General features: G+C 36.9%; 1 protein-coding gene across 12 annotated transcripts in view; it reads left to right on the forward strand.

Moving 5' to 3' along the window:
* nrxn2b (neurexin 2b) overlaps positions 1-26,235 on the forward strand; it is a 591,140-nt gene that overhangs the window by 10,805 nt on the left and 554,100 nt on the right. The window lies entirely within an intron of this gene.

A 26,235-nucleotide genomic window follows, 5' to 3' on the forward strand; every position in this document is an offset into this window, starting at 1 on the left:
GCATTCTGAGATTTCTGTTCACCATGGCTATGAAGACTGGTTCACGAATCTTCACTACACTAGTCCGAACTCCCTACCATACACTTCCTGTTATCCTTACGAACTGAAGTATGACATCTGAGTAAGCTAGTAAGATTCATCACTGAAAAATATGGCAAAGGAGTAATGTGACATAATGATGTGCGCGAGTTTCGTGAACTCAGTAATATTAACGCACAACACAGAATGGTGTGAAAAACAAAAAACCTCCAGTGAGCAGTGGTTCCTGGAGAGGAGAATGGCCAGACCAGTTTGAGATGACAGGAAGGCTACGGGAGCTCAATAACCATTCTTTACAACCATGGTGAGCAGATAAGCATCTCAGAAATGACAATATGTAGGCGCATGAGGGGGATGGACTACAACAGCAGAAAACCATGTCGAGTTCCACTCCAGTCAGCTAAGAACAGGAAGCTGAGGGGATTGAGGATTGAAGAAACAGTCATCCGGTCAATGTCATCTAACAATGACATTAAACCTTCAATGTTTATGGACTCATGATCCATTAGTCAGGGGAAATAAATCTCACAGATGACTAGAACTGTCCTTTAAAGAGGAAGTGGGCTGTATGTCTGCTTCTCATCATCCATGCTAATTAGGCTTTTAGCTCCTGCAGTGCATCACACTCGGCCCAAACTCCTAAACTGCCACAGAGCTCAAAAGGCTACAGTGACTCAGTGTTTGGCAAAGGGCATGAACTTGTTTTCTACTACTCTCTCTCTCTCCCTCTCTCTCTCTCTGTCATATACACACCCACGGGATGACTTTCAAGTCTGACATGACCTCGAGGTCTCAAATTCTGGGTCCGTGTGTGAGCGTAGGAGTGAATTGTACAGAGAATCATGTTGAAAAGAAGGTTACATGTGCAACACCTGGGTTATTAACCTTTTCAACTTGGGTTATGAGTCAGTTGTTCATGTTAATGCATATCATTCAGAAACCATATAAGGAATAAAACACAATAGGGTGAAGGCACGTTATTAGAGAAAGTGCAGGAACGACTGTTTATAGCTGCTATAAGGTAAGTGATAACTAACTTGGGCATTTCACAATATGAAGTGTAATTGTAAATGGTTAAAAAGTATGTATCGTGTTAATAAATAAAGAAAATAATTGCTGGCAGAGAAAATTGCTATAAGAGAAATAAAATACTTTGGGATTTCCTGTTATAGAAAAATAATCAACTTCAGTGTTGTAACAGTAATCCTTTTCACCTCAGAACGTATCACAGCATCCACATTGTTGATTATTTTTCTCTAATGGCACACCCCACGTTTTATTCCTTACTTATGTTGGATTTATGTTGTTGATTCGTACATATATGATGTAAAGTTTATTTTTATACTTGCATATATTAAAAGATGATGCAGAAATGAAGCAGTGTGACTGTGCGTGCATGTGAATAGAGAGAGAGAGTGTGTGTGTGTGTGTTTGTGTGTTTAACAGAGAGATAGAAAGACTGAAAGGAAGAAGAGAAGTGTTTGCCTTCTCCACGGTTGGTGCCAGTGCCCAGCCTGTCTGTTTGGTGTCTTGGGACTCTATAAATACTGAAGACATTTTTCTTTCTCTCCTTTTCCTTATCATTCTATACCCAGTTCCCTCTCTCTCTCTCTCTCTCTCTCTCTCACACACACACTCTTTCTTGCTCGCTTGCTCTCACACATACACACACACAAACACACGGTCTGTCTATCTCTGTCCCTCTGTACTGCCATTTCCTGCTTCCGGCTTTTTCCATCTCTTCCGCTCAATCTCACAAACATGCTGCAAATGCACCGTGGAAAGGTGGGCTGGTGGAGCTTTTGCGCGAGTATCGATCTGTGCTTTGCTCAAAATTGTTTCCTCCAGTTGGTGAAACTCTCTCTCTCTATCTCTCTTGCTCTCTCTCTCTCTCTCTCTCTCTTTCTCTCTCTTGTTCTCTGGGTGTTGCTTTACTGTTCTCTCTGCATAGACAGTGTAATTAAATTTTTCTTCTCTCTCAGCTGTCCACACATTCTCAGTGCATGTCCTGCATCTCATCGCTCTCTCTCTTTAAATGAGCTGCACTATACATTCTCTCTATCCTTTTAAATCTTGGACTACTTCTCTCCCTCTCTCTCTTTCTCTCTCGCTCTCTGTGTCTCTCTCTCATATGATAATGTGCAGCTGTGAACTATATTCGACCTGCTTTTTCTCACTTGCAGAAATTATCATAAAAACCCACTTTGGGCCCGGGAAGCTGAATAGCATGATGCATTTGAAGACCTAAAGAGAGTCATTAATTCAGATTTAGGAAAGTGCAGGAGAGAAGAGAGATACAGGGAGAAAAATCCATTAGAGCTACATAATATGGAGAAAACATGATTCCTCAAAGATTCTTTAGATAGTTGAGTGTGCATTTCTTCTTAAAGGAGTTGTACATTCAAACTCTGTTGTAGAGTTCTACATTGAATGTTCAAGGTTTTACATTTAAGGGACAAGAAATAAAAAACGTTTAGGGTTCTGAATGTGGTGATCAGTTGGTTGTTGGGAAAAAATTGTGATCAGTGATTGTTCACTGGGAGCAAATATGATCAGTTATTGGTCAATAGGAAGCAATGGTGATCAGCGATTGGTCATTGGGAACAGTGTTGATTGTTCATTGGGAAAAATTGTGATCACTGATTGGTCATTGAGAACAATGGTGATCAGTGATTGGTTGTTGGAAACAATGGTGATTGGTCATTGGGAACAATGGTGATCATTGATTGGTCAGTGAGAACAATGGTGATCAGTGATTGGTCATTGAGAGCAATGGTGATCAGTGATTGGTCAGTGAGAACAATGGTGATCAGTGATTGGTCAGTAAGAATAATGGTGATCAGTGATTGGTCATTGAGAGCAGTGGTGATCAGTGATTGGTCATTGAGAGCAGTGGTGATCAGTGATTGGTCATTGAGAACAATGGTGATCAGTGATTGGTCATTGAGAGCAATGGTGATCAGTGATTGGTCAGTAAGAATAATGGTGATCAGTGATTGGTCATTGAGAGCAATGGTGATCAGTGATTGGTCATTGAGAGCAGTGGTGATCAGTGATTGGTCATTGAGAGCAATGGTGATCAGTGATTGGTCAGTGAGAACAATGGTGATCAACGATTGGTCACTGAGAACAATGGTAATCAGTTGCCAAATTACTGTCTACCATGTTCAAAGTACTGATGCTTTACTGGCATAAACAAGTATAAATCAACACAGATACACTGAATTGCATAAGTAATCACCCCCTTGAACCTGTCCATATTTGGTAGTGTTACAACCTGTAACCAAAATGGATTTAATTGTGATTATATGCCATAAATCTACGCAGTGATATTGAATTCACCCTCTTTGCTTTGAAAGCCAGAAATCAGTTCTGGTGCAATCAGAAGTCTCGTAATTAGTTAAATGGAGTCCACGTCTGTGCAATTAAAGTGTCACATGATCTCGATATAAATACACCTGTTCCTGTAAGCCTAGAGAACAGAGAGTTCAAGGTGGGTGAATACTTATGCAAGTCCCTGTATATATCTATTAAATATTAATGATAAATAGATAGGAATCATTCTTTGTAGTACTCACTACTCACCCTTTTTCTCACAGTACACCCTCAGACTCAGATTTATTCTGTATTCTCAGAAGCGTCTGGATTCATTATTCATGTGTGTGGTGTGGGTTAGAAGGAAGCAAGACTAGCAGAAGAGCCTTTCCTTAACAGCTAAACCCATTTGCAAAGAGTGACTCATTGATATTCTGTCAGAAGCCAAAACATCCCGTTACATCAGCGTCTTAAACAAGTGGTTTTTATTTTCCTGATGAAATTGTATTGTTGCTGATGTTTTCATGAACTTTTGTTTTGTTGATGATGCCACTTTTCCTTTGTGATAGCCAGCTTTTTCTTTTGTGTTGGGTATTAAATTGCTATGCATCTGCCACAAAATCCCGTTTGTAGAAAACAGCATGTGTGTGTGAGGGAATCCTTTTATTTTCTTTTTGCTACCCAGTAATTCAGCACTATGTGAATGATCATGCTACGCAGCCTTCACACTGAGCCAGAAAAAACAAAATTATAAGGGCTACATGGGCTCTGTTTCATGAATATGGCACACACACATAAAACAAAGCATAAGATAAGCACCAACCCTAATCCTGAGTAAGGACTAATCTGCAAAGTCATTATTTTATTCCTAAAAAAAAAATCAAGTCAGCTTTAAAGGGATGATGCTATTAAGTAATTAATAGACTTACTAGACTGAAGTGCTGGTCAGAAGTTGCAATTATTGCAATTTTTACATATATTACAATTATATGAACTTGATTTAGTATCTTGTGACTCCATTACATTGTGCCCACATTTAACCGTCAGTGCATTATATACAGTTGGGGTCATAATTGGTGTAAATTGTTATTATTTGGTTTAAAGATCATGTTTTTTTCATTTAGTACTGCACCTCAGAAGCTACGTAAGACACATATATGTTTCCCAGAAGACAAAATAGTAACAATATACACCATTAATCCTATTCAAAAGTTTACATCCCCCTGGCTCTTAATGTATCGTGTTGCCTTCTTGAGCATCAGTGAATGTTTGCACCTTTTGTAATAGTTGTGTACGAGTCCCTCAGTTTTCCTAAGTGTGAAAAGGATAGATCTCAGAATCATACAGCCGCTGTTGGAAAGGGGTCAAATATGCAGAAGATGCTGGAAAAGCAAATAATGTTCAGGACCTGGAGGGTTTTTCTGAAGAACAGTGGGCAGTTTAACTGCTCAGGACAAACAAGGGACTCATGAACAACTATCACAACACATAAAAACAGTCGTTGATCATCCAGGTAACAACACGCAGTATTAAGAATCAAGTGTATACAAACTTTTGAACAGGTTCATTTGTGTAAATTCGGATATTATTGCGTTTTGTGGACTATGTGTAAACATCTGTTATGTGAAATTACTTATTCAGGACAGAATCTCTCTCTTTTTTTTTACATTATTATAAGATTTTGCAGATTTTATGTGAACGTATGACCCCAACTGTATGAGTATTATTATTATTGATCCATATTTATGCCATTATTACTACTATTACTCATTTATTGTTATTACTGTCATTATAGTTAAAATATTAGTTTTGTCGTTATTGATAGTCTGATTTTTAATATTTTCAGCGTATTCTGATGCTTTGGTAACACTGTCCTATATACAGTCATGTCAGTAAAGCCAAATGAAATGTGAGAGAGAACGAGAGAGAGAGAGAGAGAGAGAGAGAGAGAGAGAGAGAGACAGAGCATGTCCATACTTAAGTCTCTCTCTCCTTGTGTTTGTCATTTTCAGCAAGGTCATTCTCCCTCTGCAGTCGCCATGTGTCTGACCCGCAGATTTGCAGCTCTTCTTGTGTGTCTTCGCAAACACACATACAAAGAACTGTAGTGTATAACACACACACCCACACACACACAGCACCAGGGCTTCTTTTAATCAAGTCTGACGTGTGACTCAGCATGAATAAGGTGGATTGGCAAGTGTGTTTTGTGTGTGTGTGTGTGTGTGTGTGTGTGTGTGAGAGTGAGAGAGAGAGAGAGGAAGAGGATGGGGAATTTTTTTAAAGGTCTTCTTTAAGGATGGCATGCATCAGATCTTTCTCTCTCCCTCTCTCTCTCCCTCTCTCTCTCTCTCTCTCTCTCTGTGTGTGTAATTTATGTACATCTGCGTTATATGTGAAGATAACACTCTCATCAGTACTGCTGTAAATCTTATTATATTTACAGCTTTAGACTTCAACAGCTGCGATCTCCCACGTGTTCCAGGAATAAGTCCGCTGAGGCAAAAACATCTTTGTCAGCTCATGTGTCCTTCGCACAAAATTCACTTTTGGTTATATTCAGAGCCAGCGACTTAAATTTAAATGATACACTCATCAGCCATAACGTTAAAACTACCCGCCTAATATTGTGTAGGTCCCCCTTGTGCCGCCCAGTACGTAGTGCCATACGCAGCAAGCTGTGATGCACTGTGTGTTCTGACACCTTTCTATCAGACCCAGCATTAACTTTTTCAGCAATTTGTGCTACAGTAGCTCTTCTGTGGGATCGGACCAGACGGGCTAGCCTTCACTCCCCACGCGCATCAGTGAGCCTTGGGCGGCCATGACCCTTTCGCCGGTTCACCAGTTGTCCGTCCTTGGACCACTTTTGGTAGGTACTAACCACTGCATACCGGGAACACCCCACAACACCTGCCGTTTTGGAGATGCTCTGACCCAGTCTTCTAGCCATCCCAATTTGGCCCTTGTGAAAGTCGTTCAGATCCTTACGCTTGCCCATTTTTCCTGCTTCGAACACATCAACTTCGAGAACTGACTGTTCACTTGCTGTGTAATATATCCCACCCCTTTACAGGTGCCACTGTAATGTTATTCACGTCACCCGTCAGTGATTTTATTGTTATGGCTGATCAGTGTACGTCAATGCACGTATGGTACATATGTAATTCTCTGTTAAATAAATACTGACCCTATTTTTTCTTTTCTGGTTGCTCATTCAGATTATTAAAGCTACAGGATTTTGTAATTTTGTGGTAGAAAAATGCTATTTCAAGCTATTTGAGGAAAAAACATTTCATAAAACAGGTTATAATGTCATCTTGTAGGTGCACACATTTAGATAGAATTCAAAACCTGATCAGGGGAAAATGTGCATTCTGCAATAAAATTTTAAGTTTAAGTGATCAGCTGTTAGTAGGAGAATATATTGTGAATGTATCAAGATTGATAGTCATGGTTATTGATGCTAATGTCTTAGCTGTATTCAGAATTGGTGACTTAAGTCTAAAATTACGCAACATTTACGCAGGGAAAGTTACGGGTATTCAGAGACGGGTTACGCAGTAGTCGTTTATGCCTCTGAGGTTTACCAGACTTTGTTTAAGTAGAAGCATCCTAGATGGGGTTTTTCAATAGCATCTGGACCACCAGCTTTAAATACAAGCATTTCCTTTTAAGTCTGAAAAAACATCATGGGATAGAAAATGTGGATGTATATACCTTAACTTAGATACATTTTTTTTTTTTTTTTTTTGCTGTAAAATATAATGCGTTATTGCCAGTATACTGCTTCATGAATAGTCCCAATTGTAAGTACTGTATCACTGTATACTGTATATTAATCACTGCAAATTTGGTTTATTTTAACAACATGGCTTCCACTCTTATTATCCAGCTGCTTATAAAATAGCACTTGATGCAGCGCATCATATTATTTTTGCTTTATCTATCTATCTATCTATCTATCTATCTACATATATATAGTGCACCAACAGCTAACTCACCTCTGAATACATCTTTACATCTTTAAAATAGACTTTTGATTACTCTTGATTCACACGGCAGCCTTTTAGATCCTCAAATAACATTTCCTTGACCTGAGCAAACCAGACAGTTTTGTGGAAAGTTAGAATGGACCTGCTGACTCCATAATGGCTGTGAAAACACTAGAATAGTGTTGCCTGTGGGAGGGTGATTTTTTTTCTAATCCTCTGCTGAGTCCTTTTGATGACGCAATTGATCTTTTCATCCCACTAAAGGTTATGACTGCTGCTGTGGGGGCTTTCACTGCCATTGAATACACTTTTGCCTAATTAGAGCCATGCTTTTTTTTATAGATAAGTGGCCATTTAAAGGTGCAATAGACAAGATTTGTCAGAATTTGTTAAGATTAACTGCTAGGTCTCTAACAGTTAATTTGGTGGAGTTGAATAAGATTTAAATGATTTTTTCACTCCTTGAGCCTGTACCCACCCTCCCCATTCCAACCCATGTACCCCAAGTTATAACACTATAAACACACTATAAAAACTTAGGTCAAACTGACAGGAAAAAAACGTGTCTACTTGATTCGTTATGTAAAGTTGGCCGTTAAAATAATTTAAAGCTTTATACAGATTGCATTGACAGGCATTTCCAGTAGCAACAACACTAATTCTGTGTTTTTTTTGAAGCACAGAGTGTTTTTTTGCTCACAGGTGAATTATCTGGCTGTGCTGGGCGCTTGCAGATTTCAGTCACTTTTTTTTTTCTTTTCGTATGGACTGAGAGAAAGTTGATGTGAAGGGATGTTGAGGTGTGTTCATTAAGTGACTGACAGGAAGCCCATGTAAACACAAACAAGCGGTCTGGACTGTAACAGTATTCCAAATGAGTTTCCAGGTTATATGGGTAAGTAAGAAATAAAAAAGGCCACCTGTTACATCTTTAAATACACAATCACTGGTGATTGCTAGATTTTGTCAGTAAAAAGACCTTTTCATCTAAAATGTCCAGAAAAAAAAAAAAAAAACAGCCATAGCTAAAAATATTGCTAAAATGAAGTGCATTTTCTGTGGATAAATCTGCTTTGATTAAATACGTCCATATTTCAATAATAAATAATTCTGGATGGTGAGATTCTCAGAGTTCACTGCTTTCTAAGCTTCTGGTTCAGTTTTAATGACCAGTCTTCTCTCTCTATCTCTTCATCTTTTGTCTTTCCGATTCACCTGTGTTTTTTTCCTGACAGACATGTTTTCTGGCAGTCATATCCAAATCCCCCTCTGGGTCCTGCTCTGAAGTTGTCCATATTTAATTACATAATGTGTCTCTCCAGACCTGCTCCCATGTTTTCCACAAACTTGGGGATATTTATAAAACAGGAAAATGACTCTAATGGGAAGCTTCTAGCTCTGGCACTCGAGGCATTCCTGCCAGGAAGCGTTTCACAGACGGACCGAAGAGGGAGAGCTAATTAAAATGCAATAAGGGCACAATTTGTTTTGTTGGCAGGGATTTCTGGAGCAATCAGAACTGAAACACACTCCACATACACACGCTGATTGAGTTTTCGTTTAAAAGTCTTCACTAATGCAGTCGACTTTGTAAATGTGACTCGGAGATATGTAGTGATTGTGCATTAGCAGAATCGTAGAAAACCATTAAGCATATTCAGATCCTTTTTATTTACAATTAAAATGGATATACTTTCCCCCCCCTAATATATTAATTATTCAAATCGGCAAATGCCTTTGATAGCTCTGTAGCTAATGCAAGAAAACCAATATTTGATCATTTCTTGATAAAGGTAACTCAGACTAAGTGAAGTTTGTTCAACAGTGTGGCAGCTGAGACTAAAGCATGTTTGTTTCTCATTAATTGATGTTTGTCATCTTCCAGCTCAAGATGTCAGCTTGAATGTGTGTTTGTACTGAGTTTTCAAACCAGAATTTTTTTTTTTGCATTAATATATTATTATTTGAATGTATCAGAAGCAAGGTTTGGGAAGGTCATGCATTTAATTAATAAATCATCAGATCACACAACATGAACAGAAATCTCCCCTAAACAAACACTCATATACCTAATTTGTGACTTTCCTATTAGTTTCATGATCGTTACTGAATAGCTTATGGTTAGTAAATGATATGCTTTACGATAAATAATAAACTGAGGCTGTATGAGGTTAGTTAGTTCACTTACTTCAAGAGAGAATGACTGTTTATACAGTGGATAGAAAAAGCTTAACCTGTTAAAACTGCAGGTTTTTGTGATGTAAAAAAAAAAAAAAGAAACCAATTAACTTATGTGAGACCTTTTTCCAACTTTAATGTGATATAGCAACTATCAAAATTGAATTGAAATGAAAAAGGGTTTAAATATTTTTTGGAAAAAAAAGAAAAAACTTAGAATAACCTGGTTGAATAAGTGTGCAAACCCCTTTACTAATACTTTGTTAAAGAACCTTTTGCTTGTAATACAGCACTCTGTCTTTTTAGGTAATAGTCTGCCAACTTCATTTGGCAATTTATTCCACTCTTCCTTGCAAAAATGCTCCAGATCTATCAAATTGCGAGGAGATCTCCTGTGCACTGCCTTATTCAAGTCACGGGTTTTTGATAGGATTTAGATCTGGGCTCTGCCTGGGGAATTCTAAAACGTTGATCTTCTTCTTCTGAAGCTGTTGCTTTGCTGACTTGGATTTGTGCTTTGGGTTGTTATTGTGCTGGAAGGTAAAATGCTTCTTCATCTTCAGCTTTCTAACAGAGAACTGCAGGATTTGTGCCAAAATATATTGGTGTATGGAGCTATACATGATTCCCTCTATCTTGATAGAGCTCCAGTCCCAGCTGAAGAGAAGCAGCCTCAAAGCATGATGCTGCCACCACCATGCTTCACTGTGGGTATGGTGTTCTTTGGGTGAAAAGCTGTCTTCTTTTTGTGCCAAACATCTTTTAGACTTATGCCCAAAAAGTTCTACCTTTGTCTCATTAGACCATGACGTATGTTGCGGGGCAAATTGCTGTGGTATAAGGGGAGTTCTGGATTTGCTGGCATAGGAAAATAATCAACTTCGGGGTGGTAACTGTTGCTCTGCTTTGCATTGGTCCGTATCACTCCATCTCACTTTCCATTATTTTCCTATAACAGCACTTCCCCAAGGTTTTTATTTCATATATAACCAACTGCTCAGTAAATAATCTATCTGACATTTTTTACAGGTAGAGATGAGTGGTATTTCCATATCAGAGTTCCATTTTTTTATTTACATCAAAAATAGGAAGTAGAAAAACCAGTCGAGACATATCATAATAATCAAAGTTTGTTCATTACTTAGCTAAGATTAGCTATGCATGCTGGCTTAGCACAGAGTTTCCGCAACTAAAAGTTTCTGGGTAGCAAATAAATCTCATATCTCAGATATAATTGGTCCAAAGTCTGATTTTTTTTTTCTCACACAGTCTGCCATGATTCTATGATTCTTTTTTTACAAACATATTGAGAGCTGAGATCTCTGTTTTAAATGAAAAAATTGTGACCTTTTATAAAGCAAGTAAAGTCAATTGGTATTTTAAGGTTATTTAAAATGGCTTTACATGTAAAAAGAAATTTAAAAGGCAGAAGCAGCAATCCCAATGGACTTTCCGTGTCAGTATATACTGAAATTTTTAAAGAGCAAATGGTGTGAAAACACTGTAAAATCAAACCTACCATGTGTAGTTATTGTTCCCTTTTTATAAAAATTGTCACTGTGAAAAAGGAGCATAGGCTCAACAGTATGTTCATATTGTTATTTAGTCATATGTGTAAATAAAAGTGTAACGTCATTTTTCTTCTGACTAAAAATAGCATGTAAGGTATTCTAGCATGGGTGGCTATGCATAAAAAGACGGTGAAGCTGGTGTTAGCAAATGGTGAAACAGCAGGTTGTTTGAAACTTGTTAATGAGTGCAAGTTCAGCTCAGTGAGTGTGACAACAAGGACTAGCAGCCTTAAGATAGCTCATGACTTCAGCTCGTTAATAACATGAAGCATGTACCGTAAAAAAAAAAAAAAGTGTCCAAATGCTGTCAGCATTTCACCTTGAATGCAGAGAGCAAAGCTTTTGCCCATGTCAACAGCGCAGCAGAAGGAAGAATCAATAGACAAATGAATAATTTCTGTTTTAGCATTAGTGGTAGCCTTAGCATAAACTAAGCATGACTCGGGAAGTACAGAATTATGGGTCTTTTGTCTCTTTTGAACTAATCTCTTTGTAAGAACTTGAACAAGTGAATATAATGAAAATAATGTACCAATACTAATTCTGCCTGAAACCCTTGTATCTTTTCATACTAATTATAGTATGCTATTTGAACTGAATGTGAAACCTAGTTTCAGAAATACATTAGAATGGACTGATGGGTCAATTTTTGGCTGCAGACTACAGTATGTATTTATGTACACTCGCAGAGCACTTCATAAGGAACACTATACCAGTACTGGGTAGAGATTGCTTTTGCTCTCAAAACTCAATTTTTCATGGCATGGATTCCACAAGATGTTGGAATCATTCCTTTGTATTCTGGTCCATGCTGACATGACTGCATTGTGCAATTCCTGCAGATTTCTCAGGTGCACTTTCATGCTGTGAATCTCCCATACTACCACATCCCAAAGGTGTTCTATTAGATTCAGATCCGATGACTGGGAAGACCACTGAAGAACACTGAACTCATTGTCCTGTTCATGAAACCAGTTTCAGACAACTTTTGCTTTGTGACATGGTGTATTATCTTGCTGGAAATAGCCATTAGAAGATGGGTAAATTGTGGCCATGAAGGGATGCACATGGCCAACAACAATACTCAAATAGGCTGCGGCGCTCAAGCGATGATTGATTGATTGGTATTATCGGGTCCAACGTGTGCCAAGAAAACATTCCCCATGCCATTACACAACCTACACCAGCTTGGACGCTTAACACAAGACAGGTTGGGTCCACGGATTCATGTGTTATCACCAAATTCTGACCCTACCATCTGTGTGCTTCAGCAGAAATCGAGATTCATCAGACCAGGCTATGTTCTTCAAGTCTTCAACTGTCCAGTTTTGGTGAGCCTGCACCCACTGCAGCCTCAACTTTTGGTTCTTGGCTGACAGAAGTAGAACCCGACGTGGTCTTCTGTTGTTGTAGCCCATCAGGCTCAAGGTTTGACGTGTTGTGCATTCTGAGAAGCTTTTCTGCTCACCACAATTGTAAAGAGTGGTTATCTGACTTACTGTAGCCTTTCTGTCAGCTTGAACCAGTCTGGCCATTCTCCGTTGACCCCTCTCATCAACATAGCATCTCCGTCCACAGAACTTCCGCTCACTCGATGTTCTTTCTTTATTGCCCCATTCTGAGTAAACTCTAGAGACTGTTGTGTGTGAAAATTCCAGGTGATCAGCAGTTATAGAAATACTCAAACCAGCCCATCTGGCACCAACAATGACGACAGGGTCAAAATCACTGAGATCACATTTTTTTCCCCCATTCTGATGGTTGATGTGAACATTAGCCAAAGCTACTGGCCCATATCTGCATGATTTTATGCATTGCACTGCTGCCATGTGATTGGCTGATTAGATAATTGCATGAATGTGTAGGTGTACAGGTGTTCTTAATAAAGTATTTGTCACAACCCAGACTTGTAACTATCGCTAGAGAGTATGGTAAGTTTCATCACTCAACACAGACCACCTTTAATGGGGCAGTTTGATGGATTCATATTGCAAAAGACCAGTCACAAACTGATGCATAACCTGTAGAGATTAATGGTATGAAACTGGTATTACAACAAAAATGGTCTGTGTATTATATGTATAAGCAGAAATGCTGTTTTGGTAATGCCAAAGATTATTGGTGAACCGCAGAAATGTTTTCCAATCCAGCGGCTACATGTTGATTTTAAACTAGCAACTAGTTAATAATTGGTAATTTTTTGTCTTTAACTGAGGGAAAAGAGCTTCTGCAAAGTTAAGGATTTAATACTTGCCCTTCGTTCTGACTAATTTGCACATAATTGCACTTTTAGGCTTCAGTAAATTATATTGTAGATGCTAAATTAATCTATTTGCGTAGCTCCTGTCCTGTAGTTTTGCACCTTAGTTTTGGTAGAAAGCTTCCATATACCTGCTTGCAAGGTTTGTGTGTGTGTGTGTGTGTGTGTGTGTTTGTGTGTTTATTAAGTTTGCATGTGTTTTATATACCCAAATCTTTATTCAGAACCGTAGTGAGAAAGCGTTCATGAATATTCTTTCATTATCACAAGTTAAATGGGCCATTCTGTTTACAACTTCACAGGTCTATGTATGTGTTATAGTTTGTTTTACAGGTAACTTTAGTCCTGTGGCTCTTCTTCACACTTTAATTGTAGCTTATGTATTCATGAATGAAAAGCTTTTCAAGTTACTTCTGTTTCTTTTATCTAGAACATTGACCATATCCTGTACTTCTTTCCTCTTGTCCATGGGGAATTTGTATTGGAATTTGTAATGGCTTCCTGATTAATAATTGTTTCTGATTTAAAGTACAAGCTGTGGAAGAAGTTGTGTTCTTCACCTGAGTGCAAGTTCAGCTTAGTGTCTATGCCAGTGAGGCCTGTCAGCATTGTGATAAGACATTGCTTGTTAATTACACCCAATTATTAATGGAGGAAAGTGAGGACTGACTAGAGCAAAGCCATAATACCACATGATGCAACCATCTGGCATTGCTCCAATGCTCCTTGCATTAGCTGAATGCTAATTTTGCTCATTTTAACTTGAAGGTCAACTGATTCTTTTATGGAATTGACATGGGATTACAGGTCTCCAGTCAAAAAAAAAATGTGCCAGCAAAGCAAGAGCATATTATTGATGCTCCCATCATTGTTCATCATTTACTTTCAAGATCCATAGTTGCATAAATATTATAATTTGGTGTTATACTAGAGTTGAGTGGAAATGTTTGCATAACTTTAGAACAAAATGAACAAGACAAAGCTAAGTAAAGCTGCTTTAAAAATACTGAAATTAAACATTTCTACATATAGAACATTTGACTATAAAGAGCAATAAATACAAACACCTAAACTAAATGCATATCTTGTGTGACTCTCCTTTGTCCTTAAAACTGGATCAGTTTTGCATCAAGAAATTGGGTGATAAGTTCTTCCTGCATTTTTGAGAATAAGGATTTGCTCTGCAGGGTCCAACCACCATTTGCAAATAGCACCCCCAGTGTCCAATTGTTGCCCAGCTACATAGAACACTAAAGAGATAATAGAAGATCATACTGTTTTAATTTTTTGACAAGTTTCGTAGTTCAAAATTAACACTGTAATTCCTGCTGAAAGCTGATTGCCTGATGGCTATCATTAGAAATCCATGTAAAGATCGTCACATCAATATAGTACACCAAATTTAAGCCCAATTGGACTTATGATTAGTGAGTAACAGCTGTTTGAACATAACAGTGTCCCCTGTAAACTGCTTACTGACTAAATGTCATGTCTCTCCAACATAAGGCACTTTGCGCTTGGCCTCCTAAAAATACTGACAAAAACAACAGGGTTTCAGCATCTCTGGTGGTTATACCTCTAAGAAAACAGGACTAACGCATAACTACTGGTACAATCTCATGTTGCATCTTTATATAAGTAAACCTACTTTAGCCTTTTTAAGCTCCCAAGACCCTGCCTTACATTTGTATTAGTTTCACTGAAGTTACTAAATAATTTATAGTAGTTAATGAATAATATGCTTTGAGATGAACTTAATAGCAAGGACTTGATGGGATTAACAGTTCATAGAAATTTTAATAACCCTCAGGTCAAGTGATTTTAGCAGTGGCTCAGCAAAGCAAATTATTAATATGTGACCGGAGACGGGATTCAGGGTTTTCAGAGTGGTATGGCCTTAATATGGAGTGTGACCCTTTTACCAATCTTAATTCTGAAAGTAAGCCTGCATGTCTACTAACAGAAATCCGACCTCCTGTAGTGTATCTAATGTAGCTGTATCTAATGACATGGATACAGGTTACAAGTTAAACAAGCAGGTGTCCCTTAAAGGTGAATCTGGGGTCAGATGCAGGATGAGGAGGGATCTCAGGTCACAGAGTAGTGTAGAGAACCTAGCAGCGAGTTTCCTTGTTTTTACAAGAGCCTCACAAGAGTGTGTGTGGTTTTATTCATAAGAAAATGCAGCACAAGCAGTGAAAATGGAGCAAATGGGATTATGGGAGTGAAAAAAAGTTTTTTTTTTTTTTTTTTCAAATATACTTACATTGTAAGATATCCACATTGAAAAAAGCAGTGATTGTTGGGGTCCTTCAATGGCCAGTTCTTGCCAAGGTACAAAGAACCCTAAGCAGACTATAGGTGAATTGTTCAAGGTTTGTGACAAACTTCATGACTAAATGCTAACTCTGTGAAATGTCTGCTGAAAGCTGTTTGCTGATGGTGGATATGGTTTTAAATAACCTACCCATCATTAGAAATCCACTTACAGCTTGGTACAGCCATGAATTACACCAAATTTCAGCTTGATTGGACTAACAGTTCCTGAGAAACAGCTATTTGAACACAACCCCATTCTTTATTAACTAGTTTCTGACAAAGTTTTATGCCTCTGAGACTTACGGTTTGGCCACTTTGTGCTTGGCCCCCTAAAGACCCTAGCAAAAACAGCAACGTTCCAGTATCTCTGGTGCTTGGACACCTGAACAACCTTGCACATAACTACTCATAACTACTATTGTCATGTTGCAGCTTTATTTTGGCAAACATATGTAACGGTTCCTGAGAAACAATTATTTGAACATAATCCTTCCCCCTATAAGCTACCTAGTGACCAAGTTTCCATGTCATGACCCCTTCCCCGCTTCCCACACAAAAATAGCCTATTTCAAAATGGTTTCTAAGGCAAGGCCACAAGATCAGTGAAAGTAATTGGATTGCAACCATTTTTGTTTTGCCCTGTGAATTTTAAGGTGGAAGAAAACAAATAAAAAACGAAAACCATTAAGAATAAGAGAGTAAGCTGTTTAAACTGAGATAGGCTGTTAGAGTTGTGCCTGGAAGAGAGAAGAGATTTGTAAAGGACGCTGCAAAATTGATACACAAGGTGGTGTAAGTCATTTTGCTTCTCCCTCCAGTTGGATAGATAATGGCTGTGATTTGTTTTTGGATGGTAAAAGTATGTGAGCTTGGCAGACAGCCCACATTACAAGCACTTAAACTAGCTAAAATCTTCACAAATTTCCATTTACATACCTGTCTTTCCTGTAACAACAAGAATCTTTTAACCTAAACTTTTTTCTTTTTTTTTTTTTTTTAAAGCAAGTCTACGGAGCTGATTTGTGAGTGGCAGCTTTGCTGGTGGTAGCTTTTCATCATTAAAATATTCATATTCATATTTAAATCTCTCACGCAGTGAAGTGGAGATTGAGGGAGGACAGAGAGAAAGTGGTGTTCTCAGCCAATTGTCGGCTGCCGCAGTGTTTAATTTTGCCCTTCTATTGAGGCCCTTCAGCAATCTCTTTCAGTAGCTTAACTAAGACCCTGCGCCCACTGGAGATAATCTTTACCGCTCTGATTCTCTCTCAAATTCAGATCAGGGATAGAGGGATAGCAGGGATGAAGGAGCAATAGTCGCCTTTTCTCACTCCGTCTCAGGGAAACATTGCACTAGCAAGTCTAACAATCGTATTAAGGTAATACACATGAATATTTTGTTAACCTTCTTGGAGTGTGTTTCTTTGCCCCCCCTCTTCTTTGTCATTTACTGAATAGAGTTGGGTTATGCAGTATTCATAAGCTCAGCTCATCAAGTGAGCCGAACTGAACTGAAAGCCTCTTTCTTACTGTGGTTTTACAAAGAAGAATGGAAAACTTTATCAGACTAATGGTTTGAGGTTTTTTTTTGCAGACTGCTGCTGGCTGTTTTCATGGAGTCATTTCACAACATGTAGGAAAGCTTCTCAAATAATTCTGGATTTCCAAACCCTGAACTGATGTCCTTGATGTGTTTTGGCCTCGATAAAGCATCAATACAGTTTCTGCTATATGTCTTGAATACTTAAGTCCTGATCACATAAGTAAAATCAAAACAAGAATCATACAGAGTTTCATTCTTGCCTCTCTCCTCGTATTCCCAAGAGAAGCTCTGGATCCACAGTGACCCTGACCAGTTTGGTGTCATTTCTGATCCTATCTCTACAGCTTAAAGAAAGAGTTCTGCATGCAGATGTTGCTTTAAATAGATGTGAAAGGATCACAGTAATAGGAAGTGACAACCCTCTTTCTGTTTGACGAGTTTATTCCAGGTCACTGTGTGAGTGTGAAATCGAAATCCTCTGTGTTTTTCCAATTATATTATTGTTTTGGTGAAAACAGTGTAAAATGAACTTTTAGATGTTTTCATGATGTGTTATACAGTGGAGTCCAAAAGTCACATTGAAAATCTGGGATTTTTTTTTTTCATTTAAAATAAGAAATAAACAGAAGGTTTTTGAATTTTTGAAATATTTAAAATAAAGAAAGTAAATGTTCAATATCTTGAATATTTAATATTCATGATTCTGCACTATCTCTAGGTGGTATTGGTCATGTTAAATTCTTTGTACAAAAGGTCAAATTTTCCTCATGCCTGATCTCTTCTATTAAAGCATTAGTTCAGATGACATTCTCAAAAACTCTGAAAGTCATTCAAAGATTCTACATTTCACTCAAGTTGTTGTCAATAATATAATTTGTAAGGAAAAATGTTGTATAAAATTAGAAAAGAATGCAAAATAGAAGCATTTTTACTAGTCGTCTCCGACTTTTGGACCCCGCTGTATATTTTGGCACGTGGCAAATTTTTGGCATTTGATTGGCAGATGCTGTCTTGAGCTTTAATACAGAGCTGTCAGTTCTTACCACCCCAAACCCTTTTTTCACATCAGAGGCTGACAAGAGAAAAAGTCTTTTTGTTATTACTGAAGCCCTTTATTACTCTGTGTGTGTGCGAGAGAGAGACAGAGAGAGAGAGAGAGAGAGAGAGAATATATCTCCAACAGAAGGTCTCACTGGGTCTTGTAACCATGGTAACACATAGATAAAATGCGACAAACACACTTCACCTTGTCACCACCAGAGAGAGGAAGACAGAGAGTGAGACAGATCAGAAGAAGAAACTTGTTCTTCGACACAATACCCTTACACAAAAATGACACACATGGTCATGTTTTTCACATGTGAGATCACACATAAAGAATATGTGAAAGTGCATTTCAACATATCCTGAAACATGAAAGTATTAATTTAAAGAAAACATGTGAAAGTAAATGAACGTGTAAAAAAAATCACATGTGAATAAAATTAATTGTGCAAAAAATCATGTGAAAATAAAAGGATCATGTAAAGCAGAACATGTCAATCAGATGAAACTGTTTAAAACAGCACACAGGATTCAAATGAATCAAATGAAATGACGTAAAAGAGCACATACTGTATGAATCAAATAAATCATGTGTAAAGTATCGTATGCTAAAATAAATGAATCATGTAAAATATTACATATGAAAATAAATGCAACATGTCAAACAGCACATATGAATCAAATGAATCATGTGTAAAGCATGACTTTAAAATGAATAAATCATGTAAAACATCACATATGAATCATATTTATCATGCAAACCAGCACATATGAATCAAATGAATCAGGTAAAACAGCACATGTGAATCATATTTATCATGTAAAACAGTACATATGAATCAGATGAATCATGTGTAAAACAGCACATATGAATCATATTTATCATGTAAAACAGCACATATGAATCAAATGAATCATGTGTAAAACAGCACATGTGGAAACAAATGAATCATGTGAAAAAAGATTACATATGAATCAAATGAATCATTTGTACAACATCACGTGAATCGTACGATGTGTGACTTTTCTATAAGGGGACTGATTGTACAGACACACACTTTCAGATATTTCTTTCTGAACAGAAATAATGAATTTCAAATACTGAAGTCTGGATTTTGGTTTAAAATAATCATATAATTGATTATGACAATCCAGGAAAATGATGTCCTCTATCCCTGCATTATGGAGAAGTTGCTGCCAGCATTAAGCAGTTAAGCTTTGATTGCTATTAATTGCACATAATTCATTATTTCTTGAAGGTCAGTGCTCAGAATTAGTGGTTCGATGTCAAAGCAAATCTCACTTTGAATAATTCGTCTCATTTTGTGTCATTCACAAACAATCCTGACTTTATGAGATCAAGCGGACTGGGATTAAAATAGAACCAATTGTATTTTAAAAAGAAGTACACTGAAATAGCTCAGAAATCTTAAGGCATTGGGAGCTCTGTTACAGTATATGACCTAATTCTGCCTCTCTCTTTCTCTTCTTCTCTCTAAGCAGACTTCCCTCTAGACCCTTTCCACCATTTCTCTGTGGTCATTTCATCCCAGTGCATTAAAATTGGAAGAGAAATAATGAAATAATGAAAGATATACACATGAAGTCAGTGTCCATGGTGGCAGTGTTTCCAGTAAAAGGTTAAGAAACTCACTGAAAAATTCATTACTACTGTTTGCTAAACCTTCATCTCCTCTCTTCATGACATACCACATAAAACATGGAAGTGGTGAGTGAGCAGGAATCATATTTCAGTTTGGGTTAATAGACGCTTGGATGTGTTGTGGTAAGGGATGAGGGGAAATGTTGGTTAACTGCTTTGGGTGTGTGCTTAAAAATGCATAGAGTAGCTTGTTCTTTCTGAGTTACTGAGTTTCTGAGTGTGTATGCAGTAGAAAGTGGAAAGACCTCAGATATACAGTATGCAGCAGTCTAACAGGCCAGATGTCTAGCCCATGGAGGTATAGATTTTGTGCTGTAGGGGCAGATAGTTGTGCGTACCTAAAATATATACGATGTGTACTTCAGAGTTTTCCACTGTAAGTGGAGTTAATAATATTTAGTAACATAAAAGCATAGGTTCATAATCATTTGATTGAATTAGACAAGGTTAATTTAAGACTGTTGAGTATTGAAATACAATCATGTGCAAACCGATAGTTGGCAGAATGTTAACATATTATTTAGCAGGATTTGAAGATGTTCAGGATCTATTCTATTTGAAGCCTGTAATCACAGATTTTTTTTCCTTATTAGTTCATATTGTGCATGATTTATTGACCATCACCTAATACATAAATTTCTTGTCATCCATTCAAATGGAATACATTTGCCTACCTATAAATGTCTTTTGATATTTGAATGTGTATAAAGTATATTAGCCAAATATAATAGCCCTGGCTATTACTATTTTTCTCAGGATTATGTGTAATAAAATTAAAATAAATATAGCTGCAAGCAGCAATTAAGTTTCAAGTTTCAAGTTTCAAGTGGAGTTTATTGTCATTTCAGCCATATACAAGTACATAGTGAAATGAAACAACATTTCTCCAGGACCAAGGTGCAACATAAGACGACACAGAACAACACAGAACTACAAGGGACTACATAATTTATACATAATCATAATAAAGGGCCAAGCACCACCTCTTAGCAACAGAGGAAGATCAGAAGGCATTGGACCATAAGGGCTTGTTCCCAAGGAGATATACTGAATTCGAAGGCAAAATGTCAAGCTGTTGATGAGATATGAATTCTTCCTATTTTCAGTGGCCCTCCCAAGTTGCAAAGCTTGGTTGATAACATCAACCTAATTATATACATCAAGTTTGATGTCAATACATAAAAGCCATGCTGAGAAAACCCAAATTTCCTGTGCATCAAAAATTTGAGTTTTATTCGGTTTGGTCTCATGATGCTGTGATCCAAATTTCCTGACTATTGGAATAAATTTGTAAGAGGAAATGAAAAAAAGCTTGTTTTATTTCTAAATGTTTTAGAAAATCATTCTTTTGAAAGTCCAGTACGGTGGAAATTAACATCATAGTATCCACTGAACTTGACATGACCAAAAACAGAATCATGTCTCTGCATTATGGAAATTATGTGTTACAACATTGGAGTTATTATTGCAAATGTATTTGTAAATTTGCTTTATTGCTGGCATTAGATCGCTTGAGGGGTGTACAGCAAAATTGCTGTGTAGGCGGCTAAGACTGTCCTCTATCACTGTCACAAATTTTGTTAAAAATGTACCATGTGTTCTAAGGGCTGCCATAGACTCCAATGTCAAAGCAAAATAATGAGGAAAAGCATACAATTACAATAGGGTGCCTACGCACCTTCGGTGCTTGGCCCCCTAACAATAATCATAATAATAATAATAATAGTCTGTAATTCAGTTGTTGTATTAGTCTGTAATATGTTGAATATATAATTGTGGAATAGATTTGTATTGTTAATGGGCCTGACAGAAGTCAGTGGGTTCAGACTGAGTCACACACTGTCTCTGTCTTTCTTTCATTCTCTCTGTATATGTCCCTATTTCATGAAAAGAATGACTCACACAAATGAAGGACATTTTATTACTTTTGTTCAGTCCATTCCAACCTCTTTCTGATATTTCATGTCTATATGCGTAATGTGAAGAATACTGAGGTCTGAGTTAATGTGCCTTATAATAAAAATATTGATTATTTGGTCTATGTTATGTAGCACGCAGTAGCACGCACTATGACATTTCATTTAGAAGAAAATGCACTTTATTAAAAAAAATGGCAGAGAATGTTCCCGAGAGAAAATACCAAAAATGATCTTTTAAAGTAAAATGTGAACATTTTACATTACACTCTTGACATAACTTGTGTTCTGATGTCTGATGAGGAATAACGTAACTTGTCATTAGTCATTATGTGAGAAACAGTGGAAGTGTGATGTCACAGGTTGAACCCTGCGTATTAATCGCATATATAACAGTTATCAGTTATAACTGTATCACAAACTCATGGTCATAGTTATTGATCTTTCCTACTCTATCGGAAAACATTATCTCATGCTGATGTTTTCAAAATACAGCATATTCTATGAAGCCAGACTCATTTACACTATAATATCCTGTGTTAATAATGCAGTTATGTGGATCAGTGTGGAATGTGCATTATGCAGTGCTGGGCAGCAGCATCGCCGCAAGTACCAAAGCGATTTGAATCAATCAGCTTCTACCCAGCTTCTACCTTGGACCCAGTAGTGCTGATAAACGATAATCTTCTTAACTTACACAGTATATAGTATGCTGGTTGTATCAAGCCATCAAGTCACTGGCCTTTATTTCGAATTCTATTAAACAAATCAAGGCATGTAAGACCTTCGCCCAATGATCAAGACCATGAGTTCACTGATCACATTGATATATAGTTGTAAAAAAGTGTGTGTAACCAAAAAATAAACAAAAAAAGCACAAAATACCATCACCGTAATATCATTTTATTGTATTGTACTTAGTGATTTGTTATTTAATTAAGCTTAGCTAAGAGTTCTACAGTAGTATTAGTTGATGTAAAAAGTATTCTTGGTATTATATTTTTAAAATAATACAGCCGATCAATTCATTTTGAAAAAATCAATACATTAATCAATTATCAAAATAAATGATGCCAATTGGAGCCCAGAATTCTGATCATAGTTTATTGCTATGAGTGTCTTCTGTCTGAAAGCATGAGTTTGAACGTAAAGCCTTGAAGCATCACTGGGTATGCGGCCAACAACATCTCATTGTTCTCTGATTACACATGCAGGCAGAAAAAAATATTATCATAAAATCAATTACAGCTTCGTAGTGACTGTACGAGGACAATTCTTATCGCTGCACATCTTTTCTAATGTGTAATTTGCTCATTATTGTTGTTCATTGCCGAGCTGGTCTTATTATAGAGGGCACTTGGCATAGCAGGCTTGTTTTCTGCCATGCACACACACACACACACACACACACACACACACACACAGAGATGCTTTTAGGAAACATGATAGGAAAAAGAAAATGAAATGCAAAGAGAGATTATGGTTGCAGTCAGAACTTATTCTACTTATTAGAGTAGAATAGAATATAGCTTTAAAAATATAAATATAAAATATAATAGGATGTAATAGAAATAATCTTTACTGCAATAGAATATAACTGAATATTGTTTTATTAGTATAGAATAGAATAGAATATAGCTTTAATAAAAATATAATAGGATATAATAGAAATCAGCTTTTCTGCAGTAGACTATAAAAGAATATTGTTTTATTAGAATAGAACAGACCCCCGTCTTGTGCCCCAAGTCCCCTGGGACAGGCGCCTGGCTCCCCACGACCCTGTGTAGGATAAGTGGTACAGAAAATGGATGGATGGATGGATGGATAGAACAGATTAGAATAGAATAGAATTAGAATTGCAATAAAATACAGTGCAATAGAACCCAGCTTAATCTGACCACAATAGAACAAAAGAGAATCGGTCTTTATTATAATATAATGTAACAGAATACAGTTTTGTTGCAACAGAATATAATACAATAGAATATAATAGAATTTTGAACAGAATAGAATAGAACTCAGCTTCATTACAATATAGTAGAATAGGTCTTTCTTTCATTTTGAAGGATAGAACAGAGAGTTATTATCCATGGTTATTACAATTAAATAAAGTAGAACAGATAAGAAAATAATTCAGTAGAATATTGAGAATATAGGAAATAGAATAGAAGATAATAGAATGCAATCTGTCTCTCTCTCTCTCTCTCTCTCTCTCTCTCTGTCTCTCTCTCTCTCTCTGTCTCTCTCTTTCCTAGCTGGTTCCTTTATGACCCTTTATTTCATACTAAGTTTAGTCTTTCCCAAGACACATACCCCCCTAAGTACTCTAAACACACACACACACACACACACACACACACACACACTTTCCAGTCTCTCTCCAATGCAATAATCAATCCCCCATCTCCTTTTCCTTCTCAGTCTGAAGACTTGATCATATAGACTGTATGAATTATTCACATTGCCTTTCAGCACCATTTGAAGCAACATTCATTTGATAGTAGTGTTTTCCATGCAGGGGTCTCTCTCTCTCTCTCTCTCTCTCTCTCTCACACACACACACACACACACACACACACAGAGTAATTCCAGTACAGCTTCCATGTACTTGTGTGTCTGGTGCAAAATCCTGACTGGTGTAGCAGAAACTCAGAACACCAGCTTTGCTCATGCACACTCAGAAATATGACAGGATCCTTAATAACAGAAATGCATATCTAGTTATAAATTGCTATAAGGCTGCACATAATGCCAACTGGGAGGAATGAATAACTAAATGTGCAGCTCCTGACAGAAATCCTGCGCCTGCAAGAAAGTCAAAACCTCAAGTCTGTATTTGTTCCAGTGTGTAAGAAAGATCTCCAGTGTGCAGTTTCCCTGAGTGTTGGCTGCTGTAATACGCATTATAACACAGGGGGAATAAAGAAAAAATTGAAAGCAATAATAAACAAACAAAAGAACGAAATAGATAAGCATAGACGAGTATATTAGAAAAGCACAGTATAACATATTCGGTAGAATAGAATAGAAACATAGACCAGCTCCACTGCAGTAGAATACAACACTGTGATAGAACATAAAAGAATAGAGTAGAACATAATCCAGCTTCATTGCAATACAGTAGAACAAAAAATAGACCAGAATACAGCTCAGCTGCAATAGAATACAACAGAAACTAATCCAGATTCACTGCAATAGAATAGAACAGAATGGAATAGAAAAGAACAGAATAGAAAAGAACATACAGAAATCCATTGCAGTAGAATAGAATACAATAGAACAAAATAGAATAGAATAGAAACATGCACCAGCTCCATTGCAGTAGAACAGAGCAGAACAGAATAGAATAGAATAGAATAGAATAGAAACATATACCAGCTCCATAGCAGTAGAATAGAATAGAACAGAACAGAACAGAACAGAATAGAATAGAAACATATACCAGCTCCATAGCAGTAGAATAGAACAGAATAGAACAGAACAGAATAGAACAGAATAGAATAGAACAGAACAGAATAGAATAGAATAGAAACATATACCAGCTCCATAGCAGTAGAATAGAATAGAATAGAATAGAATAGAACAGAATAGAACAGAATAGAATAGAATAGAAACATACACCAGCGCCATAGCAGTAGAATAGAATAGAACAGAACAGAACAGAATAGAATAGAAACATATACCAGCTCCATAGCAGTAGAATAGAACAGAATAGAATAGAACAGAATAGAACAGAATAGAATAGAAACATACACCAGCTCCATAGCAGTAGAATAGAATAGAATAGAATAGAATAGAATAGAACAGAACAGAACAGAACAGAATAGAATAGAATAGAATAGAAACATATACCAGCTCCATAGCAGTAGAATAGAATAGAATAGAACAGAACAGAACAGAACAGAACAGAATAGAATAGAATAGAATAGAATAGAAACATGCACCAGCTCCATTGCAGTAGAATACAACATTGTGATAGAACATAAAAAAATAGAGTAGAACATTGCAACTTCATTGCAATACAGTAGAACAAAATAGAACAGAATACAGCTCAGCTGCAATGGAAACTAATCCAGATTCACTGCAATAGAATAGAATAGAATAGAAGTCAGCTTTGTTGTAACAGAACAGATCATAAGTAAATGCATTTTAATAGACAAGGTCAGAATAAAACACAATTCAGCTTCACGGCAACAGAATAGAAAAGCACACAACTCAACTCAGTTACAATAGAAAAGAATGGAACATAATGTGGCTTCATTGCAATAGAATAGAACAAAATAGAATATAAGTCAATTGAAATATAATAGAATAGAGTTGAGTAGAATGGAATAGAACCCATCCTACATCAGCTTCAATGGAATAGAATAGAATAAATATGAAGGAATAAATATT

The sequence above is a fragment of the Pangasianodon hypophthalmus genome, chromosome 28 (genome assembly GCF_027358585.1).
Source record: "Pangasianodon hypophthalmus isolate fPanHyp1 chromosome 28, fPanHyp1.pri, whole genome shotgun sequence".
Lineage (NCBI taxonomy): Eukaryota > Metazoa > Chordata > Actinopteri > Siluriformes > Pangasiidae > Pangasianodon > Pangasianodon hypophthalmus.